This window comes from Amia ocellicauda, unplaced genomic scaffold (genome assembly GCF_036373705.1).
Source record: "Amia ocellicauda isolate fAmiCal2 unplaced genomic scaffold, fAmiCal2.hap1 HAP1_SCAFFOLD_140, whole genome shotgun sequence".
Taxonomy (NCBI): domain Eukaryota; kingdom Metazoa; phylum Chordata; class Actinopteri; order Amiiformes; family Amiidae; genus Amia; species Amia ocellicauda.
In genome coordinates this window covers 131,578-150,876 of record NW_027102703.1, presented here as the reverse complement: position 1 = coordinate 150,876, position 19,299 = coordinate 131,578, and the positions used below count along the sequence as shown (strand labels likewise).

Genomic DNA, 19,299 nt, shown 5'->3' with positions numbered 1-19,299 from the left:
CCCTGGTTTGAAACCGGGCGGAAACAACCCGCGGTGCACGCGTGCCAGTGCCGTGTTACCTGTCCCCATCTCTCTGCCCCAAGGCTGGATGTCGTTTTCTCTTCCTCGGAGTGGCAAGAAATCCTGACCTTGAGAACAAACGATCACAGAAGGGTAGCTTTGCGAGGCGCAGGAACTGACACTTTTAAAATCGATACATGTTGTTGCTGTTACAATACGACCGTAGCAGGATCGGCGACATTGCTGTTACTCTTATGAGTAGATAGTAGGGTTTTTTGGGCGCGGCCTATTTTGTTATGACGTATGCCCTAAGCTTATTAATATTCCTACGTCATAATTGGGGGGCGTGATTTTAGGTAGAGTTATATCCTTAATTATTCCTACGTCATATCCGTCAGAAAGTGTACACCCATAAAACCCTGAACAACAAGGCCGCCCATAACCTGTTGTTCTTGTTGTTCTTGTTGGTCAACTGTAGAGTGTGAATGGGTCGGCTCTTCCTGTAGTGGTTGGGGGTCTTTTTTAAATATACATGTAATGGTTTAGTAAATCTAAACCGTTATAAGATCAACAAGTTCTGTTGTCTGTAATGGTCCCAGGTCTTAACAATGCCAGTTTTGAATAGTGCGTTTATCATATTCACACTGTCTCTGTCTGTCTCTCTCTCTATCTCGCCCAATCATTTTATAAGATTAACAAGTTCTGTTGTCTGTTATGATCCCAGGTCCTATCAATGCCTGTTTTGCATAGGGTATTTATGTTATCCACACTGTATCTGGCTCTGTCTCTCCCCTCAAATTTAATTAAAAATAAAATTAAAAAAGAGGGTGTGTGTGTGGGTGTTTGTGTGTATAGGTTAATTGTTTTTGTAAAAAAAAAAAAAAAAAGCTGTGGTTATATTTTATCTCTCACATAATGTGTTCAGTCGTTTTACTTAAATACATTCTAGGGTCTTAAAGCTCATAAGAGTTAGACTTAAGATAAGGATATGCTTTTAAGGTATTTTAGCAGTCTCAATCCCTGATGATAAGGAATCGTTTAAAAAATAAAAACAACTGATCACTCAATGCTAAATAGATCACAACACTCAAGGCTAAATCACTCACACCATGGGGGGCGGGGGTGGGCTCAGACAACAGTAGGTATGGCGTGTGGTATCAAAACATTCAGAATACTTTTAACCTATATAATTCATAAGCTTTGTAAAGTAAACCCAAATATCTCTTTTGCGGGGATAAACTCTGTTCTGAGTAGTTTGTGACTTGTTTAATACCAAACAAAGCATCGCTATTAAAAAAAAAAAAAAAAAATCACTGTAAAAGCGCTAGTTATTTTAGATCTTTATGGTTATTTTCTTGGCTCAGGTTGTTTTTTAGCGCTTATAAAGGCCTAAAATATTCTTAGTGGTTGTTGACTATAGGTCTTGATGCTTAAAAATGTTTTTTTGAGAGACCAAAAGGTTCTAATAAAAGTTTAGAGTAGAGAGGAGAGAGATCGTCTCCATCTTGGTTTCTATTTGAAATTTGATGCAGTGTCATTTTATTGGTTGGTTTTGATATGTTAATTGGTAACAGGGCGGCACAAAGGCCAGACCAGAACAATGCCTTACAAGAAGATCCGGCATGTGGACATCAGTATAAGTATGAAGGTCTGGTCTTCAGCTCGACAGACTCATACTGACCTTTCGATTTAAGACTAAAGATCAACAGTGTCCGGAAACAACATCTGCGACTTCGATTTAAACGAGTTTTTTGGTAAGTCTTCAGATTATTTTCACTGACTCAGAGCGTGTTGTGTGCATGTATTGTAAATAAGGCTATAACATCTGTTTTAAGTTCTGTAAAATTATTTTTCAGCCAGTCAACAGGAGTTAATTCCCAACGCTGAGGAGATCATCTGGAACAACAACGGTAAGATTTTTGTGTTTGCGCTCATGGGTTCTTATGTATGGGTGTGTGTGGTTTTGAAGCGGCTCATTAGAGTTATGAAAACGTTTTAATACATATTAATGCCGGTCTCTTTAATTACACAGAAACTATCGAAAGGCCTGTGATTAATGTCTCCGAGGATCGACCAAGAGAAGTGGTTGTCCCTAGACAGGCTGTCTGCCGACCGGGTAAGAACTAAACCCCTGTTTGTTTGTATAACGTTTCTGTAAGATGTTTGAGTCCAGTTTTGTTAATTTTAAAAAATTATCCTGTCTAACAGTATTAAGAAACGTGGTTCGAGACAACGAAAGGCCTTCCACATCAAGGGCTTGTTTCGTTTTACCTTCGAGAACCGTAACCTTTCAAGAATCTGAAAGGCCGTCAGCCCCGGTATCTGATAGCTGTGAGTATATATCTGCAGCCTGTAAGAGGTTAAAGCTTTTTATAAAGCGGTGTGGTTAAAGGTTAAACATGTCTCTTACCTTCACAGCGGTGCAAAAAGCTAAACCAGCCGAAAAACTTAAGAAACGATTATTCTGTGGAGGTAAGTAAGATCTTTCAAACTTTAATGTTTTTAAAAGGGCTTTGTTTGCCCGTTGAGGGCTAATATTTAAGCGATGGGTGCCCGTTTCCTGTAGGGCGGGGGGTTCTGGGAAAGATCTTTAGAAGTCCGGACAGGTCTAGGCTTGTTTCTGGGGAACGTGTTTAGAAATGACCGATTGCCGTACCGTCTGGTTAGGAAGTAAAGCCGTCCGAAAGGGTTTAGTAAGTTGTTTGGCTTATCTCCCGCTATTATACTTCTGTTTTAAAGTGGTTGTAGGAAAAGGCTTGAAGGTGTTCATTGTATTTAATATTTAAACAGATCGTGAAAACGTTTGTGAAACAGGAAGTCCCGGGATCAGGAAGCGTTTACACTTGGAAGGTTCGTTTAAAAATGAAATGTTGTTGTGTGTGTGTGTGTTTTATTAACAATATTACAGTTTTTAAAGAAACATTTAAGAAACAGTTTATTTACAGTGGCTTCTCTGTTTTACATTTATTATCAAGTCCTAATAAATATATTGTCTGTAAATAATAAGGCGTTGTAGTGAATGTCTAAGGCTATTTTCAAAGGTCTAAAAAAGCTAAAGGTTTTGAATGTCCTGGACATGTTGTTTTAAGTTTGATTTCTGTCGCCGTTTAAAGATGTAAATGTAATGTATATTTTTATTCTTCCCAAGACTCTTGGGATAGTCATTCTGTGGATGAGCTATTGAGGACAATTACCCCGTCTAAGTGGGATCAAACATCTTCCCCGGTGAGATCACCGAGAGGATCCCCCACGGTGGTCTTGGAGACCCCCCAACATCTACTCAGGCCACAGCCTTCTGGGGGTAATTCAACACCCCAGATTCAGCCCGCCGCATTGTCGGGCGGAACAAATACAGGCATCCAACAACCTCAGGGGTCGCCGTCAGTCAGGGCGGTCACACCACCCAACGACGGCCTGGTTTCAACATCGTCCCCCCAGACCCGTTTCTTGGCTACAGAAACGCGGAACAGTACCCCGCGCTTGGCCAGGGTGTCACCGCAAAGGCCTTCTTGGTCTCCGTCCATGAGTATACGCTCGCTCCCTGCCTCCTTCGACCGAGATTTACCGGAGCGACCATCCTTTGAAGCTGAGCCAGGCCACCAGCCCCCGGAGCTACTTCCTGAAAGTCGCCATGAGTTGCTACATACTTTGTTACAAAATCAAAGACTTGTGTTAGTGGGGCAAAACCTGGTGATAGAGAGCCAAAACACCCTTATTAATACCCTTACTAACGAATTGTACCGTATTTAATGTTTTAATAGACACAAAACGCCTTACTATTGTGGGTTGTTGGAAAAATAAAAAATAAATTAAAAAATGTCCTGACTTGGTAAAAGAACTCACAAACTAAAGGATTATGAACAAGCTAGGGCCCCAAAAAGACCTTCCCGAGAGAACATCCCCGGCCCTGTTGTGAACTCCTCTGATGTCCCAATGAACCTGGAACTATTACAAATGATAAATGATTTAAATAACCCCCAATTACCACCGATAGAATGTGAATTAACAGACTTACCGGTGAACCCCGACCTGTTACAGATGGTCAATGATCTAAATAACCACCTCCCACCGGTAGCGCTTATAGAGGTTCACCCCCTAGTTCACCCCGATTTGTTTGAAATGGTGGAGGCTTTGGAGGAGCTACCCCAACCAAATTCTGCCCCTTTTATAAATGATTTGAGACAATTAGAACACAGGATGGCGGCAGAAGCAGCCATCACTATAGAGGAGGGTCTTGGATATCTTTGAAGGACTTTTACAGGCTTTAAATGAGCCTCCTCAAAAAGGGGGTTTTGTAGATGTCAGCAGTGGGGGTGTTCGGAATGTGGAGGGTTCTGAGACTGATAAGGCTGTGGAGGACATGCTCTGTGAGAATGTAGGGGGTGAAGGCTTTGTTCAAAATGATGATGTGTCCAAGAGTACCAGTGATCCCGTGATTATAGATAGACCGGCCTATAACAATTTTGAAATGATTCAGCGTTTTAATTTTGCAGAACTTTTAAATTGTGACAATTATGCAGAAATATTTGTCAACATACACGAGGCCTTGCAGAAAATGCTTGAACAGGTTGCTGAAAGGGTCAGACCTCGAGATGTTGTACAGTTAGAACTCAGAGGGGATGATTTGTTTAGCAACCTATCTGTAATGCTGAGTGGAGATAATTTAGACGTCTGGCTAAAATCGAAGCGTTATTGCAAAGTAACGCAGCCATCATAGCTGATGAAAGTCTGTCTCTGGTAATGAATGTGGTTCGTAACCCTGAGGGTGGGGCGCTTAGAAGACTGTCGAAATGCTTGAAGAACGACATAATTAGGACCAAGCTCAGGCAATTAGTGGTGAGTTCCAGTGGGGACAATAAGCTCTGTTTTGCTTACAGTTTAATAAAACTACTCACCCCCGACATGCCTGAACCCCAAGCTCTGCAAGAAGCTTTAATGCTTCATCAGAGGGCCGGCTTAAACTCTCAACAGATGGTTGCCTTTTCAGACATCACCAAGTTTGAGGAGTTGTTGTCTTTAAAAATTGTTGTGTGGTACCGTTGTGAGGTAAAGGAAGTATTTGTGAAATTTCAGACACATCCTGAAACCCATACACAGACACTGTTTCTCTTCCTAAGTGATAGTCATTACTTTGGAATAAAGAGTTTGACGGCTTTTTTGGGTTGTTCGTATGTTTGTCATTGGTGTTATAAGGCCTTCAATGATAAGCTTAAGCACCGCTGTGACGGTTACTGTAACGTCTGTTTCAATCCGCAATGTCGTAAGGGTTTGGCCCCTACCATCCGATGTAAAGATTGCTTAAGGATTTGTCTCTCAGCGTTCTGTTTTTCCGAGCATAAGGTACAGAGGGCCGCTGCTGAGGGGGTTAAAAAACGGAGTTATTGTGATCAAACTAAATATTGCCCGCAGTGTTGCCTCCAGTACCGTTTTCATGAGGTTAAACCACACAAATGTCTGGAGCCGAGATGCAGGATCTGTAATGCTGATTTAACCCCGGGGTCCGAACACCAGTGCTTTATTCAGCCGGTTAAAAAGGAGCCGCCGCACAACCGGTATGTCTTTTTTGCTTTTGAATGCCGGCAAGAAAACGGGGTCCACGTTGCTAATTATATACTCTGTATTGACATGTTGGATCGTGAGTGGTCAGCTAGCGGTGAGAGTTGTGTCAGGGATTTCTTTACGCGGTATCGCGGTCCAAAATACCTCAATTACACATTTATTGCCCACAATGCTAAGGGTTATGATTCTTACATTTTGATGAAGTATCTGGTGGAAAATGGGGTGACCCCAAAAATAATAGCTCAGGGTAGCAAGATCATGTGTTTCACCGACGAAGCTTTCAACTAACGTTACATAGACTCGTTAAATTTCATCCCCATGAAATTGAGCGCTTTGCCTAAGGCTCTGGGTTTTGAGGCTCAGAAGAAAGGTTGGTTCTGCCATTTTTTTAATACTATGGACACTCAAAATTATCGAGGGTCCTACCTGCCCGCCACTTATTATGGGGTTGATACTATGATGTCTCATGAGAGGGAGGAATTCTTTAAATGGTACAATACGGTTAAGGGAGGTGTTTTTGATGACCGAGAAGAGATGGCTGCTTATTGTAAAAATGATGTGGTGATCCTTAAAGAAGCCTGTGTGCGTTTCCGCGCCGAGGTTATCAACACATCGGGTCTCGACCCTTTGCAAAGTGTGACCATAGCGTCTCTCTGCATGAAAATGTATCGGTCCAATTTCTTGCAGAAAAACACTATAGCGGTCACCACTTCTGACAACTATCGTGCTAGACAAAAGAACTTTTCGACTGTCTCCATACAGTGGCTGGAATACCTGAGTGCCCGGGATAACATCTTCATCAGACATGCTTTAAATCAAGGGGAAGTCAAAATGGGGCCTTACTACTTAGACGGTTTTAGCGACGTGTCCGGGCGGCGTACCGCTTATGAGTTTGCAGGTTGTATTTACCATGGCTGTCCTCAGTGCTTCGACCCAAACACCTTTAACCCCGTAACACAAAAACTCTGCAGTGATATGTACTATGATTTCCAGGAACGAATTGAAACTTTAAAAAACACCTATGGTTTGAACGTGCTGGTGATTTGGGAACACGAGTGGACGACCCTGAAGCAACAGGATGCGGGGGTACAACGGTTTATGGAAACCTTGGACTTTTCTGAACGTCTTGAGCCCCGGGATGCGTTATTTGGGGGTCGTACCAACGCCCTCTGTTTACATTATGAGGTAAAGGAGGGTGAGAGAGTAGATTACTATGATTTCACCAGTCTGTACCCTTATGTCAACAAGACCAAAATGTACCCGGTGGGGCGTCCAACCATTGTTTATCGTGACTTTCTCGAAATCGGACATTACTTTGGTTTGATCAAAGTCACCATGTACCCTCCTCGCGAGCTGTTCTTACCCGTGTTGCCTTACAGGTGTTCGGGAAAATTGATGTTCCCTCTGTGTAGAACGTGTGTGGAAACTGAAAATCAAACTACCTCTTGTCTGCACAGTGATGAAGAGAGAGCGCTGACGGGTGTCTGGTGTAGCATTGAGCTTGACAAGGCGGTGGAGAAAGGTTACAGAGTCGGTAAGGTGTATGAGGTTTGGCATTTTTCTGAAAAATCTGATACTCTTTTTGCTGATTACATTATGACCCATCTGAAAGGGAAACAGGAGGCATCGGGCTATCCCTCATGGTGTGTTGACTCCGCGGCCAAAGAGCGATACGTTTAGCAATATTTTGAAAAGGAAGGGATCCGTCTAGAGCTGGGGAACATAACTGTAAACCCCGCCAAGAGACAAATGTCCAAACTGATTTTAAACAGTCTGTGGGGTAAGTTTGGGGAAAGAAATTACCGTCTAAACACAACCTTGATTAAAACCCCTGAACTGTTCATAGAATTTATGTTTTCCAAACAACATGCAGTATCACACTTTCAATTCTTAAATGACCACGTGGCACAGGTCCAGTGGAGGGCCCCTAAAGATTTCCCCACCAAACAGGGGAACGTTAATGTTTTCATAGCGGTTTTTACCACGGCTTACGCCCGGCTTGAACTGTACAACTTAATGGATCAGTTGCAGGAACGCACGCTCTATCATGATACTGACTCTGTAATCTTTGTCACCAGGCCAGGGGATTGGGTCCCTCCCCTCGGGGACTACCTTGGGGAGTTAACGAGCGAACTAGATCCTCAGGACCACATAGTGGAGTTTGTTTCAGGGGGTCCTAAGACTTACGCATACAGAACGGCTGCGGGTAAGACCTGTATGAAAGTTAAGGGTTTCACTCTGAACCATTGTAACAACAAGCTCATTAACATCAAGTCTCTGACGACCCTGGTAGAAAGTTTTGTAACCGAGAAAGACGCGCCTCCTCGTGAGATTATTACAGCCGGAAATCAGATCTATCGCAATAAAAAGGGGTACACGTTGGAAAATAGATCACTAAACAAAAGGTTCAGGGTGGTGTACAATAAAAGAGTGTTGAAGACTGATTATACCACTCTGCCTTATGGATATTAGCGGTGGTTTTGAAAACAGACTTCAACACCCTTTCTCCTGTATTATAGCCGGTCCCTCCAATTCGGGGAAGAGCTATCTTATAAAGAACATCATAGAAGATGTGGACGCAACCGTGTCCCAAGCTCTTGACAACATAGTGTGGTGTTTCTCTTGCTGGCAACCTCTCTACGATGATTTGGCTTCGAAAAAAAATAATCTGAAATTTGTGCAAGGTCTCCCCGCCTCGTTGTGTGACGATGACTTGTTCCCGCCCGGTAATACTAACCTAGTGATCCTTGATGACCTGATGGAGCAGGCCGGTGACAACAGTGAAGTGGAAAAAGCTTTCACAAAGTACACTCATCATAGGAATTTAAGTATTATTTATTTAGTTCAAAATCTATTTTTTCAAGGTAAAAAAAGCCGCACTATTAATTTATATGCCAATTATATAATTCTTTTTAAAAACCCCAGAGATAAACTACAGGTCACCGTCTTGGCTCGTCAAATGTACCCTAACCAGACCAAGTTCTTTTTGGAGGCATTTGAGGATGCCACCAAAAAACCCTACGGGTACTTGATTGCGGAATTAAATGCACAAACCCCAGAAGACTTTCCCCTAAGAACAGGTTTGTGCCCGCACGATTGGCCGGCAGTCTATGTGCTAAAGAAAAGGAAATAAATAAGAATGTCTGTTCGGATTAAAAGAAATCTGCCGCTTTTGCAAATGTTATTTGAGAGGAGCCCGCGCCATAGGAAAGCTGTGCTGGCAGGGGCCCCCTCGGATTTGATCGAGACCCTGTGTGAAATAGCTTTTAACATCTTACGCGGTAATATACCCCTAACCCCTTCTCAACATTCTAAACTCAAAAAACAAAAAGCGGTTATCAAGATCATCGCTAATAAGAAGTATTCTATTAAAAGAAAAAGAAAGAAGATTAATCAAACCGGGGGTTTTATAGGACCGCTGTTGAGCATAGCCGTGCCTTTCCTAACCAGTCTTCTAGCTTCCAGAGTGGGTTAATAATGGAATATGCTCAGAAAATGTTTTTGATCCCTCAGGAGCAGCTTGAGAAACTGAGAAAAAATGTTGTCGGGCCAGAGCCCATTAGACAAACGGCCGAAAACAACCTGGACTCTGAAATGAAAGCTATACAGGCCAGGGCCGATTTAAATCAGTATTCCAAAGCCCAGTTGTATACCAACACGTTACAGCGCTACCTCCGTCTGGTTAGACAGGGTGAAAAAGATCAAAACATTTTAACTTTAACCATGGCCTCTCAAGAAAATGGTTCTGGGGCTGATGCGGGGGGAACGGTTGATAAAGATGTTGCGGTGATCAAAGGTTCACACATGTTTGATTTGTTGAAGAGTGTCACTAGCACTAATAAGGTACCCGATAGTCGCCGACCTGTAGGCTGGAATGCTTTCCTACAGGCGATGGCCTGTCTGAACATGCCCCAATCAACAGTTCCTAACCAGGAAACGCGACAAAAAATCCGTCTGTGTAAAGAGGTGGAGCCTGATCTGACTCCGATATCTCATTACTCTGACCATGCTGAGCGACCATCCTCAGGATCTATCCATTGTTGGGAAGCTTATTAATCTCATGTTTTTATTTGTCTCCCCTGTAAATAATGACCCGACAAACAATTTTTTATTTTTATTTTTTATTTTTCAAATGTTGTACATTTATTTATACCATAACCCCTGCTTTGTATAAGAATTGTGTTGAATAAAAACAAAACTAATGATTCAAAGGCTGTTTTCATTATTTTTTCACCTTAACACGCATGACATCTTTTAAAATCCTCACAAGAACACCCCATCTGTATACACGGCTGGCTAGGGTCGTAAGTCATTGTGTTATAAGGGGGGGTCCACAGTGTCCTGACAAACTCTGCCACTTTTTTATCATTTTGGCCTAAATCCTCACTGTACAAGGCCATAATATCGGGGTATGACCTTCCTTTAGATCTATGATATAAGAAAAACACACAGTGTTGACCACAAGTGAAGGTCTGAAGACTTTGTACTTGACGACCGCTGTAAATGGTTTCTTGACAGTTGTTGAGCAGAAAGTTATTGATCTTCCGAGGGAAAGGTCTGAAATCCGGGGGGTTTGCATAGGAATCAAAAAATTCACCACGGTGGTCCTCCCTTAGATAAATAGCCAGCCAATGTTCTCCGGGCATATTTTTAGGGTGTGTGTTGATTATGTACATTGCAGGTAAATTCTTGATCTTAAATTTAGGCAGCTGATCGCAGGTGTAGACTCCTTGAAACAGTTTCCGTGAGCTGGCCAGGGCATTCATGATGTGGTTGAGCTCTCTGGTGTTCATTTTAATAATAATCATACATAACGTTTCTCCTCTGATTCACCTCAATAATGTTGTCAAACACTGCATACACGACCATATTTACAGTGCGTGGTAGAGGCTGCTTGAAACGCATCTCCAAACGCATATTGCCCGTCTTCATCTGTGAAAAATGTTGTCCACACTCTTCGTCAGGGGTCAGGTTGAAACCGTACAGGGTGTAACCGCTGCAGTATTCCCGGCGATCGATCAGCCGGGAGTTTGATCCTTGAGATGGCGACCCGTAGCCAGTACTAGACTGTCATATTCACGAACCGCATTGCCGTTTTCAAAGTCAGGTTGAAAAGGTCTGGATGGAACCTGCACACCATCGACGTACAACGCTATAAATTCCGCGTTATAATGTTTAAAGTTAAAGGGGTTCTTGTTGTAAACCCCGGTAAATGCATCATTATCCACGAGACCTATAATAACCTGTTTTGGGAGCTGTCCTAGAAACAGATTTTCCTGGTTCATCACCCGTGTCCCTGCGGGGATACTGTGGACTTTCATATAGACTCTTTCGATCGGGTACTTGGTGTTTGCCGTCATTAACGCCTGCGCGTGTCCTAGTTTAACCGCCGGGGAGACGGACACTTTTTTCACAAACAGCGAGGCCGATAATATGGTCAGTTTATATTTTTCAGTATCAGGGGTCATCAGACAAAAAGCACTTTTACTACGGATCATTTTAATTTTAATGTCTACCCCGTTGAGCATGAGTTTTTCTTGGAAAAATATGTCTGCATGGATATGCCCCATTAGCTCAAAGGTCCTCCCTTCTGTTGAAAAGGCCGTTCTTTTTTGCAAACCCTTATTGAGTCCCTCTGGATCCTTGTCGTCCATAGCTTCCGGGATGTCTTTGAAGAAAAGGCCGGGGCTGAACTGTTTGCTTAGGGTCTCCTCACTATAATTAAGTATACACTCCATCATGGCTCTATAGGGGTAAGTATTGCTGCTTTGACTAATGAGCCGATCTCCCAGGGTCACATCCACCTGTGAAAACATGGTGGCCACCGGGTAATTGATGACCCCAGCGTTGGTCGTCTTCTCGATTGCATCGCCATCCTCATCAGTCACTTTACAGTTCATTAAAATAAATGTGTTATTCAAATCAATATAATCCTCGCCATTGCCAGCTATAAAAAACTCCAGAGGGGCCGTGTCTGAAATTGCAGAAAGAGGGGGAATCTCTACATATATGATCTTATCTATACTCGTTTGAGTGTATGGAACTGTAAACAGATCCAGTTCTGATTTGACGCATTCTTCCGATAGACTCTTCCGATGGACAAAAGACATGTTTAAAAGATGTATCCTGAGGCTCTATTTTTCTTTCTTTGAGACTTTCTTTTTGCAGGTTTTTTCTTGTGCTGCTTCCTTCTCCGAGTGTTTCCACGATATGTTGGAGAATGAGAGATTCTTCGTTTTTTGTTAGCCACGGATCTTTGTCGCCCCCTGGTGGACACATGCTGTTTCTTCTTTTACCCCCCCCTCCTCGCCATTACCATGAGACCCGAACCCTCCTGATGCTCATGGCTAGCTGGCCGGTTCATAACATTGGTGAACACGTCACTAACAATATTTTTAGCCGCTGATTTCAAGTGGGGTCTGGCTATAGCAAAGCCTCTCTTAAGCAGGGGTATGGCCATTCTAAAGAGACCACGAAAGAGTCCTCCTAGACCGGCGCCATACATTGTGGGGGCTCCTACAAAACCGGGCAAGCCGTTCCATCTTGCATCTTGTAATAATCCACATAGGCGCTAGGATCTACATAACCCCTCGAGGTAGCCATTTTAATAATGTACAAACTGTTTCAGGGGTCGAAAATGTAGTTTGACATTAACTTTACTGAAGCGGAAGGGTACGTTGATATTCTGATCCGATTTTACTTCGATCGTGATGTTGTCAAAGTGGGTATTTGAGACTGGTACGTAGTGTGGTTTGTCATAAGTAATTGTGACCATGTCATTGCTTTTACCTTTAATAAGTACATTTCTCAAAAGGGGGACATAACTATCCCCGACCCTCTGGTGGGTTATGATATCCGTATACACATAAAGAGTGTAAAAGCCGCCCCACCACTTCTGAGAACCTGCTCTCTGTGTCAGAATAGAACCCAAATATACGCCCCAGTTGGCCGCTGGTTTGAATGCTAATACCTGGTTTTGACACCTTGTACACTCTGTTTTTAATAGGGTTGTAATATAGCTTGATGTTGGGGGTGCCTTCTGAGAACTGTTTATGCATCTCATCTAATATTTTATCCACATTGTGATAATAACCTCCTTGTATCGTGAATGTCCATTGACTCTTTTTAACATCATCAAAAATGGCGAAGGTGGCATCCTTATCTTGTAAAACAGCCCAAGTGTAAGGATACTGTATTTCCGCCAACCCCACTTCCCACGACCCCCTTAGATCTATAGATTTTCCAAATTGTACCGTGTAACTGGATATTTCATTTTTAGGATATATATCGAGAGAGGCATTACTGGGTAGAGTCACGTAGAAGCCTCCTGATTCCATCTTGAGAATCGAAAGTAATGCCCCCAACACACCCGCGGGCATGTTGTTATAAGGATTGAATATCGCAAACCTGTTGTTCCGGGACCCAACTATTGAACTTTTCAGGCCATCCAAGCCATTTCATCAACACATATTTTTTCCGGTTCTGGGTTTTTTCAGCTAATATCTTTTCAACTCTGTATACACTGTCTTTACCCACAATCATTTTTTGTAACTCGGCTTCGTAAAACGTTCCTTCTATATCCTCCCTGTCATAGTCTTTTAACCGGTACACGGGGGGGTCTCTAGCCAACTGTTCGGTAACTGTAAAATATTCGTCAGAAAATGTTTGTTCATAACCTTTGGCAAAAGTACTCCTTAGCTTTGAAACGCGAACCACATCACCGATGTTGAACTAATAAGTAGTTTTTCCCTTCTTAATAAATGGTCGGTATAATTTTTTATAGACCTTAAAAGAATTACTTTGATCAACATCTAAAGGCTTCATTTTAATACTGGTGTGATACCCTTGGTTGTAAGCATCGATAAAATCCTGAACTTTATCAAAATACTTGAACGTGTTGACCGCTGTAAAATATCTCCACATTTTGGTCTTTATGGTGCGGTTAAACCTCTCCACTACCGATGCCCTAAGCTCATTACCGGTGGTGAAATGATGTATTTTGTGTCTCTTCAGTAGATTCTGAAATTCTCTGTTGAGAAACTCTTTTCCTTTATCAGTCTGCAGTTTTTTAGGACATCGACCCTGGGACAATATATCCTCAAAGGCCCTTGTCACCGCCCGACCTGTTTTATTATGTAGAATGCGAGCCCAGGCATATTTTGATAACACATCGATACACATCAACATCAATTTGTGACCATTGTTATGTTTTGATAAATTTGACATATCGACTAGATCCATTTGCCATTGTGAATCTATGTCAGTTGCATATACGCGGTTTCTTTTAAAGTTAATCCTGAGAGGTTTATGTAAGGTATAGGCGTCTTGTTCCCGTAACCATTCTGAAACAACCACATCATTAACCTTCACTCCGGCCTCAGCGAGTCCTCTTTGAAAACCCTTCTTACCCGCCAAACCCCCAATCTTGGCTGGGTTGTAGTATAGTTCCTGCATTTGGGGAGCTTGCCGAGTCATTCTGTCAAATAACCACACAGACCCACACTATGCGCAAAGTTTTTATACAAGGTTTTTTATTCAACTTCAGGAGAGCAGATACCCCTTTTTAGACATTTGAGAAAAGTATAACATACACAACAATTTTTTCTACGGTCCAGACAAAAAGAAATCAGATGATTGGTTACTTGATCTATATCAACAAATATACCTGTTTCTTTATCTTGTAGGCACACACCTCAGTTACATATGTAAATAAAACAACAATATGACCTATTTTAAAAGTAAACAGAGGTGTATTAAACATGCTCAGTAAAAGGTCATACAGATGTTGATGAAATGGCCTAATATCATTCTTGGCCCCCTTGAGCCCTTCATCCCAGTGTTCGTACCCCCCGGTCTTTGTTACAGCAGCCATTCACTTTTCCAGGTTTGAAAGTTGATCCTCATCGATGGTTAAATCTGTAGAGAAAAGGCTCGCGTTGGCTACTTTTCTGTCAAGCACATGGTGTAATAGCGCTCTCAGGTTAGCTGCTGAGTGTTGATGACAGAACCAGTTGCAGAAGCAGTCCAGAACATTCCCCATGTTCAAAGTCCCTTAGTTCAGGTCAGAGTCTGAATCAGTGGCGTAGATGTCGAATTCTTCGTCGCTGCCCCCAGCTTTAACTTCTTTACGGAAGAAATAAGCTTTTAGCTTGCCAGCGGTTTTTCTACTCGGCTCATCCAGGTCATTGAGCAGCTGCCCAAGTTTCTCTATTATAAACGGCTCCTTTTTCAGCTCCAGCAAAATCTCATCTATGATTTTCTGGACTTGTCCCACAGTGACATGTATGTGGGAGTAAGAGAGCGCCTTGATTAGTGCCGGTTTCAGCCACGGTTTGTTCAGTCTTCTGTAAAACACGTTGAAATAGAACAGGAAATAGTAACGGTCTGGTTCAAACAAACAACTGTGTCTCAACTGACTGGGGTGATTCACTTCACACCCCCGACAGACTTCTTTCAGAGCTCGGTCGATGAGAGCACTCAGAATATACACCAGGGTGCTTTTAACCACTCTGCTTACTTGGTCACATACCCCGGGCAAGAATCCTGCGTCTTCATCACGCCCCCGGGACAGTCCGATGCTCATTGGGTCGCCTGGTGGTTTGTGGGGTGTTTCTCCATCCATTGGACTGACCCCCTCCTGAGACGCACAGACGGTAGACAATTCGGCAAAATCGAGGCCCTCCATGAGCTCCAGAGGCTGGGGATCCCCGAGACTCATTTGGACATCCATCGCACCGCATGTTGTTTCGTCCTGAGGGACCGGGGTCTGAGGTCTTGGAGAGTAACCACAGTCAAAGGGTTCCAGAGTGTATACAAAATCTGGGGAATAGAACCAGGGGTGATCCCGGGTTTGAAGAGGCCTGTAGAGCCTGTCGACGTCCGCAGCTTTCGGGTAAGACATTCTCTTTAATTTTAAACCATGAATGAATTGTTGCACCTTTTATCCTATCTCTTCACTACGTCACGACACACCGCCCTCTTAGAAGAGAGTAGCCCCTGAGCCGTCAGACCCCCCTCCAAAACCCCACACGTCGTCTGTCGTAGTTCTGCAAGCTTTCCCATTCACACCTTTCAAAACCCTGAGTCGGAGACTCCATTTCGCATTCTCTTGGACCCTCTTGCAAGCCTTCTAGAGTCTTATCCACAAGCCCCAGATCTCTCCAGGCCATCACCTTCAACCAGTCCTCATAAGAGTATTCAATTACCGTCTCAAAAGGTTCCAACGTACCCTCCTTCTCTCCCAAAGCAAGAAGCTCCACTCCAACATAGCTGGGATCCCTTTTAAAGCGGTTACCCCGTCGAGCCCCCCAGAACAACACCCAGGAGCGTTCAATCTTCAAATTGGTGAGTACAGGAACCCTTGCCCGGGATTGTTTCTTGCGGGGTTTCATGTTGATGTCGCTGGACATGTTGAAGAAGCGGGATGTTTCAGAAGCTGAGAATTAAAGAGGTATTGCCTAAAAGAAGCGCGGGTTCTTAAATAGAGAGGAGAGTTTCGGGGCATTGCCTTCAGAGGGGTGGGGGTATTTATGGGTGGCCTTGTTGTTCAGGGTTTTATGGGTGCACACTTTCTGACGGATATGACGTAGGAATAATTAAGGAAATAACTCTACCTAAAATCACGCCCCCCAATTATGACGTAGGAATATTAATAAGCTTAGGGCATACGTCATAACAAAATAGGCCGCGCCCAAAAACCCCTACTATCTACTCTTATGTAGTTGAAGGCGCAGTATAGCTCTGATAGTCTGGTGGTGACGGAGGACCTCCAGCCGTTTGAACAAGCCATTCAGCATCACCTTGTTGGGCTAAGTGCAGGCACTGTCAGAGCGCAGGGCGACCTGCCTTTGATAGAGTTTCCTAAGTGTCCCGAAATTGGTGCACTCAGAGCGTCCGTCCGTCGACAGGTTGAAATTGTAAACGCTGGTGTAGCCACTTTTAATTGAAATATGATGATGATGATGATGATGATGTTGTTGTTCTTGTTCTTGTTGTTGTTGTTGTTCTTGTTTTTCTTGTTGTCGTCGTGGTCGCCGTCATTATTATTGTTAAAGTAAAGCAGTAGTTAGATTTGTTGCTACCGTAAGGTGTAGAAGGCACAATAGCTTTGTGATTGTCTGATGGTGGCACAAGACGAGCAGCAGCTGTTTGAACAAGCCATTGAGCATCACCTTGTTGGGGTAAGTGTAAGTCTTGTCATAGCTCAGGGCGTTCTTCCTTTGAAAGAGTTTCCAAAGTGTCCTGATGTGCCCTTGAGCAATGCAAAATAGGTCAGTGAAAATAGAAACCTTTATCTCACATGCTGGCCCACGGGAAACCCCTGTGCGCGTTTTACCAGCCGGCTTCGATGGGAGCCATTTGAAACACCAGGACGGGTCGGTTTCCGTAGTGTAGTGGCTATCACGTTCGCCTCACACGCGAAAGGTCCCTGGTTCGAAACCGTGCGGAAACAACCCGCGGTGCACGCGTGCCAGTGCCGTGTTACCCGTCGCCATCTCTCTGCCCCAAGGCCGGCCGTCGTTTTCTCTTCCTCGGAGTGGCAAGAAATCCTGACCTTGAGAACAAACGATCGCAGAAGGGTAGCTTTGCGAGGCACTGGAACTGACACTTTTAAAATCGATACATGTTGTTGCGTTACAATACGACCGTAGCAGGATCGGCGACATTGCTGTTACTCTTATGTAGTTGAAGGCGCAGTATAGCTCTGATAGTCTGGTGGTGACGGAAGACCACCAGCCGTTTGAACAAGCCATTCAGCATCACCTTGTAGGGCTAAACGCAGGCACTGTCAGAGCGCAGGTCGTCCTGCCTTTGAAAGAGTTTCCGAAGTGTCCCGAAATCGGTGCACTCAGAGCGTTCGTCCATCGACAGGTTGAAATTGTAAACGCTGGTGTAGCCACTTTTAATTAAAATCTGATGATGATGATGTTGTTGTTGTTATTCTTGTTGTCGTCGTAGTCGCCGTCATTATTAATGTTAAAGTAAAGCAGTAGTTAGATTTGTTGCTACCGTAAGGTGTAGAAGGCACAATAGCTCTGATAGTCTGGTGGTGAAGGAAGACCACCAGACGTTTGAACAAGCCATTCAGCATCACCTTGTTGGGTTAAGTGCAGGCACTGTCAGAGCGCAGGGCGTCCTGCCTTTAAAAGAGTTTCCGAAGTGTCCTGATGTGCCCTTTAGCAATGCCAAACAGGTCAGTGAAAATGGCATCCTTTCGCCGCACTTCAGACGCCATCTCACAGCCTAGCCGACCTGAAACACCTGAGCCCGTTTTACCAGCAGGCTTTAACGGTAACCATTTGAAGCAAGAGGCAGCGGTGTCAGTTTCCGTAGTGTAGCTGTTATCACGTTCGCCTAACGCGCGAAAGGTCCCCGGTTCGAAACCGGGCGGAAACAGCCTACTGTGGGCTGGCCCTTTTCGTCATTCTTGCCCTCGTGGTTCCCCGGAGGCGGTGGGTGTCTTTTCTTCATTGGAGTGCCCGCAATCGATGCACTCAGAGCGTCCGTCCGTCGACAGGTTGAAATTGTAAACGCTGGTGTAGGCACTTTTAATTAAAATCTGATGATGATGATGATGATGATGTTGTTGTTGTTGTTGTTCTTGTTGTTGTTGTTCTTGTTGTCATCGTGGTCGCCGTCATTATTATTGTTAAAGTAAAGCAGTAGTTAGATTTGTTGCTACCGTAAGGTGTAGAAGACAACAGTTGGTATGGCGTGTGATATCAAAACATTCAGAATACTTTTAACCTATATAATTTATAAGCTTTGTAAAATAAACCCAAATATATCTTTTGCGGGGATAAACGCTGTTCTGAGTAGTTTGTGACTTGTTTAATACCAAACAAAGCATCGCTATAAAAAAAAAAAAAAAATCACTGTAAAAGCGCTAGTTATTTTTGATCTTTATAGTTATTTTCTAGGCTCAGGTTGTTTTTTAGTGCTTATAAAGGCCTGAAATATTCTTAGTGGTTGTTGACTATAGGTCTTGATGTTTAAAAATGTTTTTTTGAGAGACCAAAAGGTTCTAATAAAAGTTTAGAGTAGAGAGGAGAGAGATCGTCTCCATCTTGGTTTCTATTTGAAATTTGATGCAGTGTCATTTTATTGGTTGGTTTTGATATGTTAATTGGTAACAGGGCGGCACAAAGGCCAGACCAGAACAATGCCTTACAAGCAGATCCGGCATGTGGCCATCAGTATAAGTATGAGGGTCTGGTCTTCAGCTCGACAGACTCATACTGACCTTTCGATTTAAGACTAAAGATCAACAATGTCCGGAAACAACATCAGCGATTCGATTTAAACGAGTTTTTAGGCAAGTCTTCAGATTCTTTTCATTGACTCAGAGCGTGTTGTGTGCATGTATTGTAAATAAGGCTATAACATCTGTTTTAAGTTCTGTAAAATAATTTTTCAGCCAGTCAACAGGAGTTAATTCCCAACGCTGAGGAGATCATCTGGAACAACGACGGTAAGATTTTTGTGTTTGCGCTCATGGGTTCTTATGCATGGGTGTGTGTGGTTTGAAGCGGCTCATTAGAGTTATGAAAACGTTTTAATATATATTAATGCCGGTCTCTTTAATTACACAGAAACTATCGAAAGGCCTGTGATTAATGTCTCCGAGGATCGACCAAGAGAAGTGGTTGTCCCTAGACAGGCTGTCTGCCGACCGGGTAAGAACTAAACCCCTGTTTGTTTGTATAACGTTTCTGTAAGATGTTTGAGTCCAGTTTTGTT

General features: G+C 43.3%; 2 non-coding genes across 2 annotated transcripts; both read left to right on the top strand.

The window, feature by feature from the left end:
* The first annotated feature begins 16,938 nt into the window (after positions 1 to 16,938).
* On the top strand, positions 16,939 to 17,011 carry trnav-cac (transfer RNA valine (anticodon CAC)). The gene has a single exon. It is a non-coding gene; the product is annotated as a tRNA-Val (tRNA).
* Positions 17,012 to 17,882: 871 nt separating this feature from the next.
* trnav-aac (transfer RNA valine (anticodon AAC)) lies at positions 17,883 to 17,955 on the top strand. Its single transcript has one exon. It is a non-coding gene; the product is annotated as a tRNA-Val (tRNA).
* Positions 17,956 to 19,299: the final 1,344 nt, after the last annotated feature.